At 42.9% G+C, this 15,413-nt stretch overlaps 1 long non-coding RNA gene across 1 annotated transcript; it reads left to right on the top strand.

Moving 5' to 3' along the window:
* Positions 1 to 1,535: 1,535 nt before the first annotated feature.
* On the top strand, positions 1,536 to 15,265 carry LOC121138333. The gene is made up of 3 exons (XR_005875408.1): positions 1,536 to 1,735; positions 3,233 to 3,289; positions 13,257 to 15,265. It is a non-coding gene; the product is annotated as an uncharacterized LOC121138333 (long non-coding RNA).
* The last annotated feature ends 148 nt before the right edge of the window (positions 15,266 to 15,413 follow it).

The following is a 15,413-nucleotide window of genomic DNA, read 5'->3' on the forward strand; positions in this document are numbered from 1 at the left end:
GCTGGTGTCTCAGTCATCAGTCTGGGGTCCATGGGTTCCCCCTTGTTTAGGTCGCTGCCTCTGTGGGTTTTGCCACCCTGGTCCTGATTGCGTTGCTCATCCCTCCTCTTTGCAGCTGGGTTCCTGGAGTTCAGTTCGGGTTTTAGCTGGGCGTGTCTGTCTCTGTTTCCATCAACCACTGGATGAGGGCTCTAGGATGGCATATAAGGTAGTCATCAATCTCATTATCAGGGGATGGCATTTAAGGTAGCCTTAATGCCAGTTGGTGTCATTTTTGTAGATCTGTGAAGATCTCACTAGTGCCAGATCTCTCCTCCAACTTATAATGGCTCCCTCTATTATGGGATCTCTCATACTTCTCCCTCTATTTTGCCCTGGCCCAACCTTCCTGCTCTCCCGTGTCCTCCTAACACCTCCTCTTCCGCCTCCCTCTTTCTCCCATCTCCCTCTCCCCTTCCCCCTGTTCTCAATCCAATTATGAGATCGCTTCCTTTAAACATGCAGAGGGGCTGTCCACGGGGCTTCTCTTCTCCCAGGCCCTGTCTCTTGGCTGCTTGGACGCTTGCTGGCTGCATGACATTTTCATTGCCATAAAAATACAGAGCCAGAGACTCTGTCCCGTTCCCTCCCAGTCAATGACCTTAGTCCCCTAGGAAACCATCGTTCTTACTTCAACAATATAAATTAAGTTTGCACTGCACAGAAAACCTCACGTTTCTTGCATGATAGTTATACCTCCCGAGATTTTTCAACTTTTTATTCACCAATGAAATAACATCTGTCCAAATGGTTTGACATGATAGGCCTGTTTTCCCTTAATAACACATTACAATATGTAATTATAGAATTTTCTTTGTGTACCAATTAATATTATCTCTTGGGTCACCACTGGCAACAGGTCCATAATTTGTTTCTCTGATGCCACTAGATAATTTTTGAAGTCTATGGCAAATTAAAGACAATGGTTTTGTGGTGATCTAGCAGATCAAAGTCACAAGATTCACTGTAATAGTATTCATCCTGTCAGTGACAAACCCAGCCATCCAATTGCTGAGTGCCTAGCCATGGTGACTGTACAGACCTACAGACCTCTACCGTTAGATAGTGGCAAGCTCCATACTCTGACCCCTAGACAGGCTTTATTCGTGCAAGAAAGATATCACCACACCTAGCATTGATCCACCTTAAATACTAAGAAGACACTATTTCTTGGTTGGACATGAAACACAAGGGTAAATTTCGTCAATATGTGTTAAGTGCTTGGACTTAGGTAAACATCAGGAGCACTGAGGAAGGGGGGGCTCCAGGAGATGTGGCCTGTAGGAGAACTTGGGTGGGCATTTTCCCCGCAGCCGTTCCCAGCCACCCTACTTTGATCACTTTGCTCCCTGGCTACAGTTGCAGTCAACCTAGCACTTGGCCAACATTTTTAAGCGTTTCTATTGGGTTCATACTCTTGATGGGCAGCGGAGCTGTCCAATCTTAATTCTTGGCTTGGCCTGCTACCCCGCCTACTCCCGGTCTGCACACAGCGCATGTGCTGGTGAGCCAGTCAGTGGGAGTCTGAGCAGAGGCTGGTTAAGTGTGGTTCCCGTGGTCACCACTGCACTTGTTCTTGGCCCCAGCCGCCTCCGAGGGAGCAGCCACCTAAGTCCTTCTCCTCCGTGAAGAAACAGAGCTGCTCTGGAAAAGCCCTCGGGAGCCCTGGGAGCTGCACGGTGAGAGCAGAACCGAGGTGAGGGAGTTGAAGACAGTTTGGGCTTCTGAGGAGGGCGCGTGGGCGGGAAGAGGATGGAGGATCCTCAGCAGCAAGAGCCGCCTGTGTGGGTGGGCGGCCTCCTGAACTCTGCTTTTTCAGGCTGCCGGCTTCAGTGTCTCGGCTGAGGCTTTCCTCCAAGGGAAGATGCTTGGTGAGGCTCCACCTGGACAGTCTGTGGCCATGAGAGGAGCTCCCTGAGGCAGTTGAGCCGGGTAAACACCACGTGCTCTGCCGCCTTCTGGAGACTTTCCACCCTTTTTCCCTGAGGCAAAGACCAGGAACTGTGCTTCTACCGCCTCAGCCACCAAGCCCTAGGGCAGCCGCTAGCACTTTCAGACCTAGAGAGTAAGTAGGACTTTTCTATGCCATCAAACCGTTGATTGAGAAAATCCAAAATTTTCCTCTCATTGAGAAAATGTGTACCCCCATTCCCATCCCATCTTGCAGCGGAAAGATTGTGTCACATTAAGTTGCTAGACTCTACTGAGTATTCAGGAATTCACACTGAGTATTTGGAGTGAGCAACATTTTAGTGTTCAGTCTTTGGTTTTCCACTCCATAATGAATTATTCTGAGAGTTCATTGTTAAAGAGATGTGCCTCTTTTGGTTACTACCCTCCCCTCTTCCTCCCCTTTTATTTAGAGAAGTTGCTTTTTAATTTTTTAAAATTTTTCTTTTTTCTTTTTTATTATTTTAATTTTAAATAGCTTGTTTTACATGTCAATCCCAGTTCCCTCTCCCTCCCCTCCTACCGCACCCCCCATCCCCCCCATCCTCCCACCCTATTGCAAATTCCTTCCCTATAGGGGATATTTAGAGTCTGTCATTTCACTCAGGGTAGGGTCCAGGCACTCCCCTAAGAGTCCAGGCTGAGAGAGCATCGTGTTTGTGCTATGGACAAACAATGTCTGTTTGTATTCCAGGGATAAACACTGATCCACTTCTCAGGACCCCATAGGTAGCCCAGGCCTCCTCACTGACTCTCACACTCAGGGGGTCTGGATCAGTCGCATGCTGGCCTCCCCGCTGTCTGTCTGGTGTCCAAGAGCTCTCCCCTGTTCAGATCAGCTGTCTCTGCTGGTTTTGCCAGCCCATTCTTTGCCAATTTGCTCATGGCTCCTCTCTCTCTGTCACTGGGTTCCATGGGTTCAGTTCAGTGTTTAACTGTGGGTGTTTGCCTCTGCTTCCATCAGTCACTGGATGAAGGCTCCAGGATGGTTATGGACATCAAGTTCATTATCAGGAATGGGCATTCCTGGTGGTCTCTCCACTATTGCTTAGCTTGCCAATTCTTGTCATCCCTTTAGATCACTAGAGGTCACACTGGTGCCTGATCAGTCTTCTAACCTATGATTCCCTCTTCCCCCTATCCTACCCCCCACTCAACCTTCCTGTTCCACCATGGCCTACTCTGTCTTCCTTTTCTCCCCCTCTCTATTTCTTATTAATTTTTAAACCTTTGGATTTCCCAGGTCAGCAGAAGAAGTCCAGTTCTTGAAAGGTCGTTGTCTATAGAGAGTTCAGATGAGGTGAGTGAACTCTGAGATAAATCGGTGTCATTTTTGTATGCCATCATTTCTTGGGGATTTACAAACTGCATTAAGTACTTGCCTATTTAAATTTTGGGTGGATTCACTCCACTACATTTGGTTTACTTGTAGATATGCTATGATGATTATCCTCGTTTAGTTCCCAAGTGGAACTAGCTTATCCTATCTTTCATATTGAAACACAATGACGGTGTCAATCCTGTCATTTCGCATTAATTTCAGTTATTTCTCTTTTGCATCTATTAAAGCTAGAAGTTTTCTTGGAGAAATACTGCAAATGATATTTTGATCAGTTTTCTTTTTTTCTCAAAATACATCTAAATGTTCTTGAACTTCATTTTATTTGGCATATTTATATAATATAAATAAATGTTAGACACTGCCTCCAAAATTAAAGTGTACAGACAATAATGTTTTCTTTGGCTATAGGTAGATATATTGAGGCAGGCCTCTTTTGTTATTTATTTATTTTATTTTTAAGTTTAAATTAGAAACAAGGTTGCTTCACATGTCAATTACAGGTCCCTCTCTGTTTCCCTCCCCTCCTCTGATGCACTACCACCAACTGCCCCAATATACCGTCATTTCCCAGGGATGGTGAGGCCATCCATGGGCGTATCCATAGTCTGTCATTTCATCCAGGGCAGGTCCTAGACCCTCCCCCAAGAGTTCAGGGTGAGACTGCATCTCTCATTGTTGGATGGGAGTCCAAAGTCAATTTGTAAACCCAGGATAAATACTGATCTACTATCCAAGGCTCAATAGATTACCTAGGTCTCCTCACTGACACCCACATTCAGGGGTCTTAATCAGTCCCATGCTGTATTCCCAGGCATCAGCCTGGGATTCAAGAGTTAACCCTTGTCAGGTTAGCTGTTTCTGGGGTTAAACCAGCCCAGTCTTAACTCCATTTGGTCATCAGTCCTCCCTCTCTGTTACTGGCTGTCTTGAGTTCAGCTCAGTGGGATTGTAGGCTGGCACTGCCCAGATCTATGTCTAAAATGCATATATGAGAGAGTACATGCCATGTTTCTCTTTTGTGACTGGTTACCTCGATCAGGATGGTTTCTTCTAGTGCCATCCATTTGCCTGCAAATTTCAAGATTCCATTGTGTTTTTCTGCTGAATAGTACTCCATTGAGAAAATGTACCACATTTTCTCTATCCACTCTTCAGTTGAGGGGCATCTAAGTTGCTTCCAAGTTCTGGTTATTACAAATAATGCTGCTATGAACATAGTGGAACAGACATCCTTGTTGTATGAATGGGCATATTTTGGATATATGCCTAAGAGTGGAGTTGCTGGGTCTTATGGTAGGTTTATTCCCATTTTTCTGAGGAATCTCCATACTGATTTCCAAAGTGGCTGAACAAGTTGGCACTCCCACCAGCAATGGAGGAGTGTTCCCCTTTCACCACATCCTCTCCAGCATAAATTGTCATTGGTGTTTTTGATTTTAGCCATTCTGACAGGAGTAAGATGGTATCTCAGAGTTGTTTTGATTTGCATTTCCTGGATGGCTAAGGATGTTGAGCACTTTCTCAAGTGCCTCTCAGCCATTTTAGACTCCTCTATTGAGAATTCTCTATTTAGTTCTGCACTTTTAATTGTCCTCTGGTGTTTGAGACTTGCTTCTTGTGTTCTTTGTAAATTTTGGAGTTCAGTCCTCTGTCAGATGTGGGGTTAGTGAATATTTTTTCCCATTCTGTGGCCTGCCTTTTTGTCTTGCTGACAGTATCCTTTGCCTTACAGAAGCTTCTCAGTTTCAGGAGGTCCCATTTATTAAATGTTGATCTAACTGTGTGTGCTACTGGTGTTATGTTCAGGAAGCTGTCTCTTGTACCAATTCATTCAAGGGTACCACCCACTTTCTTTTCTAAGAGGTTCAGTGTGGCTGGATTTACGTTGGGGTCTTTAATCCATTTGGAATTAAGGTTTGTGCATAGTGATAGACATGCATTGATCCACATTCTTCTACATGCCAGCATCCGCATATGACACCATATGTTGAAGATACTTTCTTTTTTCATTGTATATTTTTAGCTTCTTTTTCAAAGATCAGATGTTCATACATGTGTGGGTTAATATCAGGTTTTTCAATTTGATTACATTGGTCTACCTGTCTATTTTTGTGCCAATACCAAGCTGTTTTCAGTAATATAGCTCTATAATAGAGCTTGAAGTCTAGGATGGTGATGCCTCCAGATGTTGCCTTGTTGAACAGGGTTGTTTGGCTATCCTGGGTCTTTTGTTTTTCAATACAAAATTTATTATTGTTCTTTCATGGTCTGGGAAGAATTGTGCTGGGATTTTAATGGGGATTGTATTGAATCTGTAGATTGCTTTTGGCAGGATTTCCATTTTTACTACATTGATCCTACCTATCCAAGAGCATGGGAGATCTTTCCATTTTCTGCGGCCTTCTTTAAAGATTCAAAGTTCTTGCAAAACAGGCCTTTCATTTGTTTGGTTAGCATTACCCCAAGGTATTTTATGTTGTTTGTGGCAATTGTAAAGGGTGATGTTTCTCTGATTTCTTTCTCAGCCCTTTTATCATCTGTGTATAGCAGGGCTACTGATTTTCTTGAGTTGATCTTGTCTCCTTCCAATTTGCTGAAGGTGTTATCAGCTGTAAGAGTTCCCTGGTAGGATCATTTATATAAATATCATATCATCAGCAAATAGTGAAACTTTGACCTCTTCCTTTCCAATTTGTATCCCCTTGATTCCCTTTTGTTTTCGTATGGCTCTGGCTAGAACTTCAAGTACAATATTGTAAAGGTATGGAGAGAGTGGACAGCTTTGTCTTGTTCCTGATTTTAGAGGAATTGCATTGAGTTTCTGTCCATTTAGTTTGATGTTGGCTATTCGTTTGCTCTATATAGCTTTTATTATATTTGGTTATGTTCCTGTTATCCAAGATCTCTCCAAGACCTTCATCATGAAGGGGTTTTGGATTTTGTCAAAGGCTTTTTCAGCATCTAGTGAGATGATCATGTGATTTTTGTTTTTCAGCTTGTTTATATGGGGGGTTACATTGATGGATTTTCGTATATTGAACCATCCTGCATCCCTGGGATGAAACCTATTTGATCGTGGTAAATGATTGTTTTGATGTGTTTTTGGACCCGATATGCCAATATTTTATTATTTTTTCATCAATGTTCATGAGGGATATTGGTCTGAAGTTCTCTTTCTTAGTTGTATCTCTGTGTGGCTTGGGGAATCAAGGTTATTGAAGCCTCGTAGAAAGAGTTTGGCAAAGACCCTTCTGCTTCTATTGTGTGAAATACTTTGAGAAGAATTGGTATAAGCTGTTCTTTGAATTTCTGGTAGAATTCTACACTGAGGCCATCTGGACTTGGGCCTCTTTTGGCTGGGGGAATTTGATGACTGCTTCTATTTCCATAGGGGTTATAGGTCTATTTAAATTGCTTATCTGTTCTTGATTTAATTTTGGATAGTGATGGCTATCCAGGAAGTCATCCTTTTCCTTTAAATTTTCGAATTTTGTGGAGTACAGGTTGTCAAAGTTTGACCTGATGATTCTCTGAATTTCCTCAGAGTCCATTGTTATGTCCCCATTTTCATTTCCAATTTTGTTAGTTTGCATGTTCACACTCTGCTGTTTGGTAAGTTTGGACTAAGGTTTGTCTATCTTGTTGATTTTCTCAAAGAACCAACTCTTCGTTCCATTGATTGTTTGTATTGTTTTCCTAGTTTCTACTTTATTGATTTTAGCCCTCAATTTGATTATTTCTTGGCATCTATTCCTCCTGGGGGAGTTTGCTTCTTTGTGTTCTAGAGCTTTCAGCTGTGCTGTTAATTCTCTAGTATAACTATTCTCCAGTTTCTTCATGTGGGCACTTAGTGCTATGAACTTCCCCCGTAGCACTGCTTTCAAAGTGTCCCATAGGTTTAGGTATGTTGTGTATTCATTCTCATTGAATTTGAGGAATTGTTTAATTTCTTTTTTATTTCTTCTTTGACCCAGGAATGGTGCAGTTGTGCATTATTCAATTTCCATGAGTTTGTAGGTTTTCTGCAATTTGTGTTGTTGTTGAATTCTAATTTTAACGCATAGTGGTCTGATATGATGCATGGAGTTATTCCAATTTTTTTGAAGCTGCTGAGGTTTGATATGTTGCCAATTATGTGGTCGATTTTTGAGAAGATTCCATGTGGTGGTGAGAAGAAGGTATATTCTTTTTTGGGTGGATGAAGTGTTCTAGACATGTCTGTTAATCGCAGTTGGGTCATTACTTCTATTAGACCCTTTTTTTCTTTGTTGAGCTTCTGTCTGGTATTCCTGGCTAGTGGGGAGAGTGGTGTGTTGAAATCTCCCACTATAAGTGTGTGGGGCTTTAGATGAGATTTAAGTTGTAGTAATGTTTCTTTTACGAACATGGATGCCTTTGTATTTGGGGCACAGATGTTCAGGATAGACACTTTATCTTGGTGGATATCACCTGTGATGAGTTTGTAATGACCTCCTTCATCTCTTTTGATTGATTTTATTTTAAAGTCTAATTTGTTAGATATTAGGATTCCTACCCTTGCTTGTTTCTTGGGTCCATTTGATTGGAAAATTTTTCCCAACCTTTAACTCTGAGGTAATGTCTGTCTTTGAGGGTGAGGTGTGTTTCTTGTATGCAGCAGAAGGATGGGTTCTTTCTTAGAATCCATTCTGCTAACCTGTGTCTTTTTATGGGTGAGTTAAGGCCATTAATGTTGAATATGTTTTCTGCCTCTTTGAGGTGTTTTCTTCACCTTCCTCTACACCTATTTTTCTTAGGTTTGGTCTTTTCATGGTGTCCCCCATTCCTGGATGTTTTGTGTTAAGGATTTGTTAGACTTAAGATTTTCTTTGGTTGATGAACACCTGAGATTCTGTCTTCTATCTCCTGTATTCTGTTGGTAATGCTTGTATCAGTATTACCAGTCCATTTGCCCAGCTTTTCTATTTCCAGCCTTTCTTCAGATTATTCTTTTTATTGTCTTTATTTCAGTTTTTAAACCTTGCACTGTTTGCATTGTTTCTTGCAGTTTTCGGTTTATTTATTCATTTTTTGCATTCTATGAATTTTCGGGTTTGCTCTTTCTTCCATTTCTTGCATTTTTGGTTTGCTTTTTCTTCCATTTGTTGTATTTTTTGGTTTGCTTTTTCTTGCATTTCTTGCTTTGTTTTTTCTTCCATTTCCTGGCTTTTTTGCTTTGTTTTTTCATCCATTTCTTTGAGGGATTTTCCTATATCCTCTTTTAGGGCCTCTATCATTTTCATGAAAGTGGTTTTAAGGTCATTCTCTTCTGCTTCATTTGCATTGGAATGTTGGAGTCTTGCTGGCTTGGAGTCTCTAGAATCTGGTGGTGTCATATTTGTTTTTCTGTTGCTGAGTGTGTTTTTGTATTGTCTCTTTCCCATCTTTTCTTCTAGTGGGTACAGAAAGAGCCCCTTTACTGGTCTGGTGGTTATGGGACCAGAGTTCCCTTTTGGTGAGTGATAGCAAGTCCAATAATCTGGTAGGTCTTCTATTCCTCCTCCTCGTTCTGGTCCCGTCATTGGAGAAGCAGAACAGGAATCTGGGGTGCTTAGCCTCCCACCTGGTCCCCTGTTCCCTTTGCTGGATCTGCTGGTTTCCTGGTCTCGTTGGTGGAAGAGAAGACCTGGAATCTGGTGTGCTTGGCTCCCACCGGGATTGGAAGCACTGTGCAGTTCCCAGGCAATCTCCAGGCACAGGATGGCAGGCCTGGATGCAGGGCCTGTTTTACCTGGTCATGCCGGAACAGCTGGTCCCCTGGTCTCCTTGTTGGAAGAGAAGACCTGGGATCTGGGGCGCTTGGCTCTGTTTTCTATGTAAATAACCTGCCGAAGTGTTGCCTGGTTTTCTGGTTTGTTTGGCTTTTCTTTACTTGAAATATAGGTTTGTTTATCTTATGAAACCAAAGGAAACTATTCTTAAGTCACAGGAATCCATGACTCACATTCCTTTTGCCTAATTTTCCTTTCCTGGGTGCCTGTAGTGAGAGACAGGAAGTTGGAAGTTAATTGGGAGTTACGTAATGGAAACATCATTGCCTACAAAATCAGTTGACCAGCACACCAGTTGATTTTCTTCCCTGGACTGTTAAAAATGTTGACAATACATGCTTTTGTTCTAGGGTTCCTTACAATTTAACTTGCTTACTAAATGAGATTGTATGTAGTATGAATGGTCTTTGCTAGACTTTTCCTCCCCAAGGACTGTAAAGGGTGTTATTTTGCTATATATAGACAGCTCAGTCATTGAAGTGCCTGTCCTGTAAACTTGATGCATAAACAGGTAGACCTCTAGGGTCATGTCTTGTTAGCCTGTATAGGAAGTTATCCAGGCTGTGAAGTATAGGAATGTTCCCCAGCAGAGGACCACTAAATGGAGGTTGACCAGCTCACTGATACTGTTTACTTCTTCCCCATTGCCCCCAATGTAATCATCTTCCTCCAAAAGTAGCTTCCTTAACCACAGTCTGCCTCATTTTGAACCAAAATCAAATGAGCTCAGTAAACTAGAAAATCACCACAAAAGAAACAATCCCTCCCTAATAAATGATTGCTGCAGGGATTTGTTTGTGTAACAAATGGCTGACTAAGTCAGGCCAAATGATTCCATGTATGTGTAATGCTAAACGACATTCCATTAAAGGGATCACCCACACTGTACTTTTTTACTCATCGATGCTGAACATCTGGATTTTTTTCTTGGTTTTTATGAGACAGGGTTTCTCTGTATTGTTTCAGAGGCTATCGGTCCAGCCCGGGCTCGAACTCACAGAGATCCACCTGCCTCTGCCTCCCGAGTGCTGGGATTAAGGGCGTGCTCCACCACCGCCCGGCACGTCTGGATTTTTTTAACTACAGGATTACTCTGAAGAATGCTACTTCAACCATACTGTCCCCTCACTTCTCTGTGGACACCTACTTCATAATCTGGAATCACTGGACCACAAATACCCCATGTCCTGGCTTGCTGGGAACTCATTACATAGTCAATGCTGAGTGGAATGTGCAGAGATCCACCTATACATGTGAGTTCTAGGGCCATAGGGCTGTGACACCAAACATGAATAATGAAGGTGGCTTTGAATGAATAGAGTAGGAAATTGTATTTTTATTCATAAAAACACATTTTTTAACAGAGGATTGGAAATGGCAGTCAATGCAAACAAAAATAACCTAAGCAAATTATGAAAAAACAATATCAAGAACAAAAAACATCAAAATAGCAAAAGTATAACAAAAACCAAAAGAAATAGTCTCTATTGACATAAGTGGCATTCTCTTGCTATAGTTTAAAAGGCACAGATGTACAGCCTGTGCCTGACCTTCTAAGTAAGTCACGGATTTTAACAGGATTTTCAAGATAAGTGTAGCAATTCTTCTCTTGCATCTGAGGAGTTCAGTACTTGCTGGTGATGGGGCTCACAGATGGCTGTTGCTGTAGCAGCCCCTTCTGCAAGTGGCACTCATCCTGGCCTTTGACCTTTTCCAGCTCATGCTGTAGTTTTGGATACCTGGGAAAGCAAATCAGTTAAGACACAGGACATACAGGAACCTAGTGTATCCTCTGTCAAGATCCTCCCTCCCTCCACTTCAGCTGTGCTGGACAGACAACATTCATCATTTGAATGATATCATTGTCATTACCCCCAAAGAATAAGGATCACAGAGTAGCTGGACTTGTAACTTTCCCAGGCCGAAACACAAGTCATGACTTAAAGTAAGCACTGGGTGCTGTACTTTCTACTAGAAAGTATAGGATGTTCTCCTATAGTTCAGGCACATAATTTTGTAAAGATCAACAGCATATTAATACAGTAGTCAACAGCTTATGAGCATATAAAAGTTACACATGATGAGTTATTTATTGACCACATCATTTTATACATAGATATAATAAATCTGCAACATGAGAATCTGAAAAACATCACTAAACTAGCTCAATTCTCATATCCAGGAGGCATGTTGAACATGAACAGCACACAATATAGAACCTGTCACGATAGAGAAGCATTTCCTGAGATGTGTCCCTGTGTGCACTGGCCCTGCCAGGGACAAAACAGAAGCTTGTGATGGCCTTAGGGCTAGAGCTAGCAATGGACATCAAGGCTCCCTTTGTTAGGCTGTGACAGAACATGGACCAAGAAGGTAATGATCTTGCCTGTAGGTGAGGTATCCACAGGTTTCAACCTGGAAAGTTCTTAACCTACTGTATCAAGAGAACAATTTGTACATGATATGGATAAATGTTAGAGAGAAGTGTTCAAAGGTTGGAATATCTTCTCTACAGGGGAGCTTCCTGAATAAATTTGCAATTTTAATCAGGACTGGTGATGCACACCCTCCAATCCCATTGCTTGGGAGGCTAAAGAAGACAAACTTCTATCAGTTCAAGAAACTCCTGCTCAGAACACAGGACGTTCAGGAGGCAGGAGACTCAATTCTCCAGACACACTTGTATAACATGTACTGTTTTCTGGATGGATGTTCTTGTTAAGTGGACTAGCACATTTCTTTGAGGTTCTCTGCTTCAGACTCAGATCCATACAAGTGAGAAGAAGCCCATAAATGATACAGATTCTAGGTATGCGGACCCACTTTGCTCTAACTCTCCCCAGCCCAGCCTGGGCTCCTAACTCATCTGGGAGACATCAAAGTGATGCTACAGCTTTTCTGCCAAATCATTTTTCTGAATGGCCATTTCCTTCTGTTTTAGTAGTACCTCAAGTCTTTGTACTAATATCTTGAGCTCCTGTTGATTAGAAGATGTGTTCTTAAGGAGAATTACACAGTCACACAAATGTAAACACATACAGCAGAATCCCAATAGCTTCCTGGTCAGCATGACTCTTAAAAAGAGTCAGCATCCATGGAAGAAACAGATTCAAGATAGAGATTGACATAAAAGTCATTGGTCTCAGGCCAATGCATAATGCACCATCGTATCCACATATTTGGATACAAAAGGACATGCTCTCATCTCTTCCACCCAGCTACTAGATCTGCTCTTAAGCTCTCTCACTCACACAAGTGCAGAAAGAAAAATATACATAGACACACACAAGAAGAGAGACAAAAAAGATAAGGAAAAGGAGCTAGCAGATAGAAATATCCTGGCAGTTGATCTTGAGTTGAGACAAATCTTTCCAACACTTTTAGAATAGTCAGTCTCATTACTCAGCCATCATTCCATGGGGATTAATGCCTCTGTGGAAAAATATGTTGATTTTCTTGGCTTGATTATGTTGAGCTAGTTAGATTAATTTTCTCCAGAAGGCCCAAATCCCCCATTTTCCACCACAAGCTTACCAAGTTCCCATCTGATGACCCAATCAACCCCAGAGTATATTGTCCGGGATGGGAGAAATATCTAGAACAACTTAGAGAAAACAGGACTGACAACCTGCTACTGAGCCTTCTGTCACTGTGAAGCAAGAGCTGAGCAAAGAGTTGACATGGTGGCTCATGCCTTTAATCACAGCGCTCTGGAGGCAGAGCCAGGCAGATTTCAGTGAACTCAAGGGTAGCCCGGTTTACACAGTGAGTTCCAGGACAGACAGACAGAGAATCCCTATCTTGGAAAAGCAAGAGGAAAAATCCTAAGTATCATAGTCAAATGTAGGCGTGTGATATGTTACTGAACTATCTCCTTCACTGGACTGCAGCTTCAAGCCCAGCAACAGGGATGTTGCCAATGATTCACTTTCACAAGAGGCTAAATTCCCACAGGTAATTGTGCATGGACACTGAATTGAATACTTGGATATCATGAGAAGGTGGCTGGATAGGAGCGTGAATGAGTAACATGATGGGTGAGAGCACAGATGGGTGGGTGGGCAGACAGGCAGTCAAGTGCCCCTACCTGTTGCTGGATTTTCAGGTCACTGCTCTCTTCAACTTGGTTTTTACAGATCAAGATCAAGTCCTCCAAGTGGTGCTTCAGCAGGACCCAATCCTCCTGCAGTTTCTTTTTCTCCTGCCTTAGCATGTCCACCTTCTTGTGCAGCTGAGTCTCTTCCATCAGGATCCGGGTGTGCAGACGTCTGGAGACACACTCTGCATTTAAGGCCCTGCCAGCCTCCTCCTGCCAGCCCTGCATCCAGTAACCACCTCCCCAAGGCCTCATGTGTCCATGAAAACTTAGCCAGATTCTGATACACTCATGACAGCTCCAGTCAGGGCCAAAATGAGAGAAGAGCAGAGAAGAGCTACTTCCAGAAAAAAATCAAACTGCTACATACCACACTAACACCAAAAAGGAATCCATGACCCTTCCATAGAAAGTGGATCCCCCTTACTGTCCTTTACATAGTAAAGGAAGACATCAGTAAATAGTGAGCAGATACCCTCCAAATGCAGACAGGAGACACAAGGTGAGTATCTACTGGTTCCACAGCCATCATATCTATAAAGCCTGGGTCTGAGCTCCAGAAGCCCTTGGCTTCCTGACATTACACTTGCAGTGCAAATCGCCTTTGTATATAGAGGCTGCTGGGGCTCTAGGACAACAGTGGCAGGGGCTAGCAAACAATCTCTGCCCCACTTAGCAAAACTGAGTCCAGGAGATACATATCCAAGAGCTGCTTGCTAAGGAGCAGAAAGGTTGCAACCAGACCTGTGGACTCTTCAGTCAAGAGGAAAAAAAGACAGAAGTAGCAATTCCACAGTTAATATGGTCCATGCCAAAATGGGTACATACCGATGGAAGACTGTCTCCTTGTTCAGTCTTTAGAACTTTTCTGATGCCTCGGTGTTCTCATTCTCAAAGATCTTTAGTTCCCACATGACCTGTTTGTGTTCCATCTTCAATTTGTCATAGAATGGATTTGACTTGTGGTAGGGTCTGAAAACAGGAGGAAAAACCCCATGAACAAGGCCTCAAGCTTCATGTGAACTCAAGTTGTATTCTGATCTGCTCCAGACCAGTGGATGCTACATATTGGGACCTAAATGCAGGGTCTCTTCGTGACTTTAATCTTGTTATCCTGTCCCTGGATCAGCAGAGGATGGATATTCACAGGGAGAGTGGCCTGGATGCATGAGCTCACTCAGTAGTCCTGGATTGTCCATCTATCTCTCTATGTTACCAGGAGTCAATTTCAAAGGTTGGGCACTCCATGCATTACAATGATGATTCTCATGTTTTAGAACATAGACTCTATGGCCCAGTTTACAATTACTGAACAGTTACAGCACGTAATACATGAGTTAAGACTCAACATCAGGACAGCTGTATAAACTTCCAAAAGATTCCTAGGTGCCATCATGGTGAGAACATAGATGCCAACAACAGCATTGATGATTAAAGTTGGTTTCCTGATCTTAGCTCTATCATAGCCTTGAAACTGAGATAGGAAAAATCCTCAGAACCCACCACAGGGCTATGGCTCCCAAATTTGTTGTGGGACACACAAACTTTAAAATGCATGTATGACCATACACATGCCCATGAGAAAGGGAGAAGGGAGGGGGAGAGAAGGAGGGAGAGATTTGGGAAGTATAGGAAGGAGAGATGGACTCAACCAGTCTGGCTAGGCTGGCTGGCTAGTGAACCCAGGGTCACACCTGTGTTCACATTCCCAGTGTTGAGATTATAAGCATGGATCCTGTCAACTAGATGTTACAGGTGCTGAGGCTCAAACTCAGCCCTCCAGCCTCTGTGCAAGAGCGTTATTGTCTGGGCCATTTGCCTAGGTCTTTTGTGCTCTTTGTGTTCCCCTTCTAACCTCTCTGTTGTCCATCCTCTGCCATCTGCCCTGTCATGGGTACAGCACAGGTTTTTCCTCTCCAGCCTAACCACCTGCTGAGATGTCTCCTCTCCTTCTCTGGTCCTCACTGTGCTGGACAACGGTGTCTTGGGAAAGACTTGTTTGTTGACTGCTTTTGCCATGAGACTGAGGATACTCATTCCAGTACTGCACTGCTGAATGTATCTCCTTTGAACTCACAAGGCACAGACAGTCAGAACTGTTTCTGTCACCTCTGATCATGGGTGAGGGACCCAGGGAACTTTCCCAATGCCTCACAGTTAGTGAAGGGAGTTGATCCACCAACAGGCACCTCCCAGT

The sequence above is a fragment of the Mesocricetus auratus genome, unplaced genomic scaffold (genome assembly GCF_017639785.1).
Source record: "Mesocricetus auratus isolate SY011 unplaced genomic scaffold, BCM_Maur_2.0 contig_10157_pilon_obj, whole genome shotgun sequence".
NCBI lineage: Eukaryota > Metazoa > Chordata > Mammalia > Rodentia > Cricetidae > Mesocricetus > Mesocricetus auratus.